Source organism: Onychomys torridus, chromosome 1 (genome assembly GCF_903995425.1).
Source record: "Onychomys torridus chromosome 1, mOncTor1.1, whole genome shotgun sequence".
Taxonomy (NCBI): domain Eukaryota; kingdom Metazoa; phylum Chordata; class Mammalia; order Rodentia; family Cricetidae; genus Onychomys; species Onychomys torridus.
The window spans coordinates 63788417-63796633 of record NC_050443.1 but is presented as its reverse complement, the minus strand read 5'-3'; positions in this window follow the sequence as shown (position 1 = coordinate 63796633).

The window sequence follows — 8217 nt, the reverse complement described above, 5'->3', positions numbered from 1 at the left end:
GGACAGATGCAAGGGAACTTTTTTCCTAGTTTAGGGCAGAACTGACAAGGCAGACTCAGGTGACCCATGGGACTCCTCACACCTGCATGGAATTGTTATTATCTGATCTTTGTGAGAACTACAAATATGTAGTGTATTTTCTATGTGAGTATGTGCCTGTGCGTGTGTGTTCACGTACATGTCTGTGCACTTCTGAGTATGGTTGTGCATATGCAGGTTCATGTGTGGAGGTCAGAAGACAATCTCAGTTGTTGGCTCTCAGATGCTCTCCATCTGTTTGGTTTTTTTTTTTTTTTAAGATAAGGTTTCTCATTGGCCCAGATTTTGCCAAGGAAGTCAGGCTAATGAGCCTCCCAACTTCCAAGCATGAATCTGTCTCCACCCCATGGGAGCCATCATTGTCCTCATAGGCCTGCATCACCGTTGCTGGATGGATCTGTAGATCTGAACTTAGATCCCCAACCTTGTAAGACTGACCCATCTTCCCAGGCATAAAAAGGTAACAAAGCCTAAAGCGTCCACTTAGTGAGCATGCATAGTCCATGCCTTTGCTAGATTTGCCCAGCACCTCATTTGTCTGCACTGACAGTCTGAAGAGGAAAATGTGTTATTCAGCTTTTAGGAAGACCATTGGGATTTTAGAGAGTCCAGCCACCTAAAGTCATAATGATTTGGACATGGACTCAGAGTTGTGTAATGGGGAATTGTTAGTTTTTTTGTCCTCTCCTCACCTGACAGGGTCTCACTATGTAGCCCTGACTGGTGGCCTGGAACTTGCTATGCAGATGAGGTTGGACTCTAGTTAATTGAGATCTGCCAGCTTTTGTCTCTGAGAGCTGGGTTTAAGGGCATGTACCTTCAAGCCCAGTGTGGAATTTCAGTGCTTTGAACATTTTAAAATTAGATTTATTCTTTTTATTTCTTGTGCATTTTGCTTGTATGTATATACGTGCACGCTTGGTGCACATGAAGACCAGAAGATCCCCTGGAACTGGACTTATGGATGGTTGTGAACCATCATGTAGCTGCTGGAAAGTGGACCAAGACCCCCAGTCCTAACCAACCCCAAAGCTATGTCTTTTCAAAGGCACACTGGCCTTCTTTTTCAGTTTTCTCTGCTCATAGAATACCCATATAAGGAACTAAAGGTTCTTTACTGTGTCTCCCTTCTTTGCATCATATCAGAGGAACAGGTTGCCCAGGACTGGACCTGTCAGCCTCCTCTCCCTCCATATGTGGAAGGATTTTGGGAAATAATCAGGTTTCGATAAGATCATGAAGATGGAACCCTCATTAGTGTTCTTCAAAGTAGATAAAGAGACACCAGAATGTCCCCTCTGCCCAGTAAGAGTATGCAAGTCAGCCATCTACAAGCCAGAGAGAACCCCTAAGGAATGGCCCCTGAGAGCCCCTTTACATCACACTGTCAGACTCCAGAACTTTGAGTGATAAATTTCTGTTGTTAATGTTTCTTAGTCAGTGGTATTTTGTTACAGTAGCTAACAAGCACATAAGCTTATTCATTTACTTCTCTTATGAAAATAAGCTTATTACCTTGAAAAAATATTAAAAAATAAAGCAACATTAAAAAAAGAAAAAAAAAAGATACAGAAATGGTCTCAAATAGCAATTTTTTTTTTTTCCAGACAGGGTTTCTCTGTGTAGCTTTGTGCCTTTCCTGGAACTCACTCTGTAGACCAGGCTGGCCTCGAACTCACCGAGATCTGCCTGGCTCTGCCTCCCAAGTGCTGGGATTAAAGGCCTGCGCCACTACCTCCCGGCTTCAAATAGCAATTTTTAAAGGCTATCACCAACACCAGTTTGGAGTTCTTTGGGATGTCACTCTACAGGGTATCCATTTGTAGAAAATCTCACACAAGCACGTCATCTTTTCTAGTCTACTATTCACATGGTATGCTGATGTCCTATAGGTGCTGTGAAATGCTGCTGTAAACGGGGGACTTAAAACAGCTGAGATTTCTTAAAGTTCTGGAAGGAGAGTCTGAAAGCCAGCTTTGGGAAGTGCTAGCTTGCCCTAGAGGCAGGAGGAAGAATCTGCTCCAAGCCTCCAAGTCTCTGCATTTAGTGGCTACTGGCACTCCTCAGGGCACTGTGGCTAATAGATCCATCACTCCAATCTTCTCATGACATTTTCTCCATGTGTCTGTGTCCAAATTTCCCTCTTCTGATAAAGACTCCAGTCACTCGGTGAGGGGCCTTTCTAGTGTGACCTTGTGTGAACTTACAGAGTCTGCAATATGGTCACATTGACAGAACCAGGGGATGTGGATTTGACCGTCATTTAGTCCATACATGTGAACGTACCTTTATGTAACCAAACACAGGTTCCATTGCTATTCCTTTCTCTACCTCTCTTTTGTCAAGGGTCTTACTATGTAGCTTAGGCTGGCCTCAAATTCCCTGTCCTCCTGCCTCAGCCTCCAACATCCTGGCATTACAGAAGTCTGTGGTGACATTGTGTTCCCCAAAATATTGTGCACCCTAATAAACTTACCTGGGGTCAGAGAACAGAACAGCCACTAGATACAGAGGCCAGAAAATGGTGGCACTCACATCTTGAATCCTAGCATTCTGAAGGTAGAGATCCATCTGGATCTTTGTGAGTCCAAAGCCACACTGGAAACAGCCAGGCATGGTGACACACACCTTTAATCCCAGGAAGTGAAGGCAGGAAGCAGAAAGGTATATAAGGCGTGAAAAATCAAGAACTAGGGTTGGTTAAGCTTTCAGGCTTTTGAGAAACAGTTCAGCTGAGATTCATGTGGATGAGGACTCACAGGCTTCCAGTCTGAGGAAACTGGATCAGCTGAGGAGTTGGCGAGGTGAGGAAGCTGTGGCTTGTTCTGCTTCTCTGATCTTCCAGCATTCACCCCAATACCTGGCTCTGGTTTTGTTTTTATTAATAAGAACTTTTAAGATTCATACTATAGGAGTCTGACATTACATCAAGCTGGGCTTAAATTTTGTACCTCTATAGTTGTTCTCCATTGAGAAATGCCTCAAACACAGTTGGGGATCCAAAGTGAATGTTTGCTCCTTATTTGACCTCTCTTCAACACAGCATTCTGCTGGGTACAGTGGTTGAGAGATGGAGCAGGCTGAAGGGGTCTTATCACACCCATTCAGGGCTGTAGTCTCCAGAGAAGTTTTTGAGTCTGACCATCAGTTCTTCAAGGCCCTAAAGATTTCCTCACACACAGTTCATAGATATCTATTCAATGAACTTGGTATTTATACAAAGAGGACTTCCAGAGAAGCTAACAGGCTTGCCTTGGATACTCCATTGATAGAAGACATCATCATCTGCAGGCTATATAAGGGATGCCCTTGCCTGGGAATCAGATATGTAGGAGGGTGGGAGAACAGTGCCTTTGGGGCTATGTGTTCTAGCACTGTGGTCGTGGAGAGGTCTATGACCATCACCATCGGGAATGTTTGCAAAGGTAACAACTCTTGCAATTGATGTGTTTTGACCAAGGCATGTAGGGTGGGCTCTTCATAGGTCACAGTGGCCTGACTCCTCTGGGGCTCAACATCCTTTTTAGACAGGAGTGATTACAGCATACTAAGTCTGTCCATCCTACCCAAACACACCCAGCCTACAGGAAGGGAAGGGATCAATCTGTCAAATAAACTGAGTCAACACTCCACCCTCAGGCAGCTGGACAGATCAGGCAGCTGGACAGAGTGTGCCTGTCCGTGGGCCAGGGCAGAGAGCCTGCTCTGCAGTCTGGGACATCATCATAGGTGTTCAAAAGCCAAGACTAGAGCTAAGAACAAAATGGTCACTGGGTGTATTAATTACTTGTCTCATTGTTGTAGCCAAACAAGAAACAAAAGGAGGGAAGAAGGGCCTATTTTGACTTATGATTAGAAGGCTTAGTTGTCAAGGAAGCCATGATGGCAGGAGTGGGCTCTCCACTGTGGTGCTAAGCTGTAGAGGGGCCCCCAAACAGCTTGACCACACAGCTGCCATGACAGGCTTAGAGGCCCAGCCACAGATTCTGTGACAGGCTTATTGGCAGGCAATACCCAGACCCAGGAAAAGCCATAAGCTGACCCCACCCAGGGAGGGCCTACATCTAAGGGGAAATATCTGACACCCCAAACATTGCAACCATTAGATAAGGTTAGATAAGGTGGCCAGATGTCCCAGAGTCTAGCACACACCTATTTATGTTTTACAGATACCCCTAGACAAATGTCAGCCAATCAGCGTCCTGAACCCTGGAAATGCCCTCACCCCAACCACTTCTATGACAAAAACTCTACCCCGCCTAGGCTCAGGGCTCTCTACTTTCTCTGCTGCCTTGGACAGACAGAGGGACCAAGTTCAGAGCTTGAAAATAAAGGCTCTTTGCTTTTACATATGGGATTCAGTCTCTGTGGTGGTCTTTTGGGGATCCCTGAGATCTGGGCATAACACTAGTACTGGGATGCTTCCCCTCATCTAGGCAGTCAGGAAGTAGAGAGCTGGGAGTCAGGTACTTATTTTACTTTTATTCACTTCAGGACCCTAGTCCATGGGATGGCACTGCTTACACGCTGGGCAGTTCTTCCCTCATTTAGCCTTTTTCAAAATATCCTTGGAGACACACTCACTAACTCTGTATGAGTTCCTTAATTGGATCACATTGACAGTGGAGATTAACCATCACACTGGAAAGCTGGTTTGCAGAAGCTGAAGGACAGTAATTCATCTGGGACCTGCCTGACCCCCAGACTCATCCTGAGCCTTGATTTTGAGGAGAAGAAAGAATCCTGTCAATCAGGAAACAGTACTGGGGAAATGGCGATCCATTCATTACCACCACTCATGACTCAGGACAGGTATTTGAAGGTTTTACCTGGGCTCAGCTAGACAGGGCCTCAGAGGCCAGAACAGGCAAAAGACCAAGCCCATGCAGGAACCAGTCCCATGTTTGGTGGGTGGATAGCTGCACATCTTCCTTCCGTGAACAAAAGTTGTGACTGGAGTTATGGAAAGGGAGTATTCCTTATCCTGCAGATGTCCCGAGAGACCTGCAAAGGAGGGGGTGCTGAGTAATTCTAGGTGTAACAGGTACTTTGAAACACTTGCAGTGGACCAGGCACAGCTCCATGAACAGTGTCAATGGGACAGACTGTGTAAATGGGGCTCACATGGGTCCCTTGCACATTGCCCGGACAACACTGCCCAGGGCAGGGATTTTTCAGAGAAAGTACAAAGTGCCAGGCAATGAGGGTGGGGCAACGGGCTGAATCCAGTTTAGAGATGTGGAGGGAGCTGGCCTTTGAAGATGGCTTTGATGGATGAGAATAAGTTCCAGGAAGCAGGGTACTGAATAAGTAAAATCTAACAGAGGAAACAGTAAGGTTGAAGGCAGCCTCCCACACTTGGCTCTTAGAACATGGCATGAAATATTATTTACAGGAGAGGAAGCAGAAGCAACGGTAATTAAATAGTCACTTAGTGGATGTGTAGGTTTTTTTTTTTTTTTTTTTTTTTTTTTTGGGTTTTGGTTTGATTTTTTGAGACTAGGTCTTGACCTCACTAAATAACTCACCGAGTAGCCCAGGGTGACGTTGGGTTTCTGGTTTTCTGCTTCCACCTCCCCTCTACTGGGATTACAAGAGTCAACCACCACAGCCAGTTTTCTGTGGTGCTGGGATCGTACATAGGACTCCATGCACGCTAGGCAAGCCATCTATCAACTGTGTTACATTTCTAGTCCTTTGTACGTCTTTGATACCCAGTTGACTTTTCATCTTAGTGTTCCTCCTGGGAAGGTAAGATGCACCATTAATTTCAGGAGCATCTTTGGAAATAGAGGCCTGTAAATTGGAGTCTCCTTTAAAAATTATTAGCAGACATTAATTATGCACTAAACATTATAATGAGTTTCACGGTGGCCTTTTCATCCATGCGTATATTATACTGTAATCATTCATTCCCCATTATCTTCCTCTGTCCTTCTCCTATCTTGCTAACCCCTTTCCTCTTTCCAACTTGTCCCTGATCTACTTTCCTATTCTTTTCTGGGGATAAGATGACCCAGAGGAGTTTCACCAAGGTTCCTTATAGGAACGGTCATGCAGGTTTATTTACAGGAACACAGGCACCTCAAAAGTGGCTACATCACTGAAGAAAACATCTCCCAGCAATCATCTACTGCTTATAGATCTTTAGGGATGGGAGAAGCCTATTGAGCTTCCTTAGCAACCGCTAACTGCCTATAGAGCCTCAGGGAAGGGAGGGGCCTTATGAGCCTCCCCAACTGGGATCTCTAGAACAGAGTCCTAAGGCTAGCCTTAGTCCTGAGCACACTGGTGTTTTCTGTAGTGCTAACACACTATACCTAGGACTTGCCACAAGAGGGCACAATTGCCCAATTATGAAAATTATGAACTCGAATTTACTTCCAAAGAAGAATCAGAAAAGATCTGGTTCCGCTCAGCTGACTTCTGGATGAGACCGCATCAAGGAGCATCCAACATGGACATTTAGAAGCTGCAAGCAGCTGCAAGCAGCTGCAAGCAGCTGCAAGCAGCTGCCAGGTGAGGTACCTGGTGAGCCTTGAGAACCTGGTACCTGTGCTTGCTCTGATGCGATGTCTTCTAACGGCAAGCAGAAACAGCTGCTGTGCCAACGTGCACACACCTCCTGACACAGATCACAATAACCATAACACCAAAGTTTTAGAATATCTCATTTTACACTTGAGGAAACTGAGTCACAGGGAGTGACTTTTCCCAAGGTCACAAAGCAGGTAAGTGGTAAGTTCTGCCCCTTGACTAGAGGATGCCTGACTCAGAGTTTGTGATTTAAGTCACAAAACTACCCGTGTGATGTAGAGTTGTTTCAGATCTCTAGTACTGGCGCAGTGCCAGACTGAAAACCCGCACACAGATGTGCCTGATGTCTGTGACTGCTATGCAAACAGAGGGCTGTAATTTCCTGGCCCCCCTCCCCTCCTTCACTCTTGAGATGGGTTTCAGTTCTGGCTCCCATGCTGCCTTGGGTGTTTCCCAGAGCTTCTCTGTGCTTGCCTTCATTTGTCTGTGAAATAAAAGTAAACCATAACTTGTCCTATTAAGCTAAGGGAAGAGGAAAAGCAGGCTGTGTGGGGAGCTGAGTCTGTCATACCCTTTTTTCTTTTTTCATTTTTCTTTATTAAGAAATTTTCTACTCACTCCACATACCACCCACAGATACCCCTCCTCCCTCCTTCCACCCCTCAGCCCTCTCTCTCAAGCCACCCCGCATCCCCACATCCCCCAAATCGAGGTCTCCCATAGGGAGTCAGCAGAGCCCAGCACACTGAGCCTAGACAGGTCCAAGGCCCTCCCCAGTGCACCAAGACTGTGCAAGGCGTCACACCACAGGCACCGGATTCCAGAAGCCTGCCCATGCATCAGGGACAGGTCCCGATCCCCCTACCTGGGTGCCCCTCAAACAGTTCGAGCCAAACAACCATCTTCTATATCCAAAGGGCCTAGTCCAGTCCCATGGGGGCTCCACAGCCACCAGTCCACAGTTCATGGGCTTCCACTAGTGTGGCCGGTCATCTCTGCACATCCTCCCATCATGATCTCGATGTCCCTTGCCTGCAGAATCCCTCTTCTCTCTCATCGATTGGATTCCTGGAGCTCAGCCTGGTGCCTGGCAGTGGATCTCTGTATCTGCTTCCATCAGTCACTGGATAAAGGCTCTATGATGACAGCTAGGTTATTCGCTAGACTGGTCATCAGAGTAGACCAGTCCATGCACCCTCTAGACCATTGCCAGCAGATCAAGGTGGGGTCAACCTTGTGGATTCCTGAGAGCCTCCCCAGCACCCTGCCTCTTCCTTTTCCTATGATGTCCTCATCTACCATGGTATTTTCCTCCCTGCCCTCCCACTTTGTCCCTGTTCCAGCTTGACCCTCCCATTTCCCTATGTTCTCATCCCCCACTCCTCACCCTCTGCCACTCCCTACATACCCAGTCTGCTCATGTAGATCTCCTCCACTTCCTCTCAGGGTCATCCATGTGTCCCTCCTAGGGTCTTTCCCTGTTAGCTAGTCTCTCTGGAGTTGTGGGTTGAAGTCTGGCCATCACTTCCCTCATATCTAGTATCCACTTATGAGTGAGTACATACCATGTTTGTCCTTCTGAGTCTGGGTTACCTCACTCAAGATGATATTTTCTAGTTCTATCCATTTGCCTGCAAATTT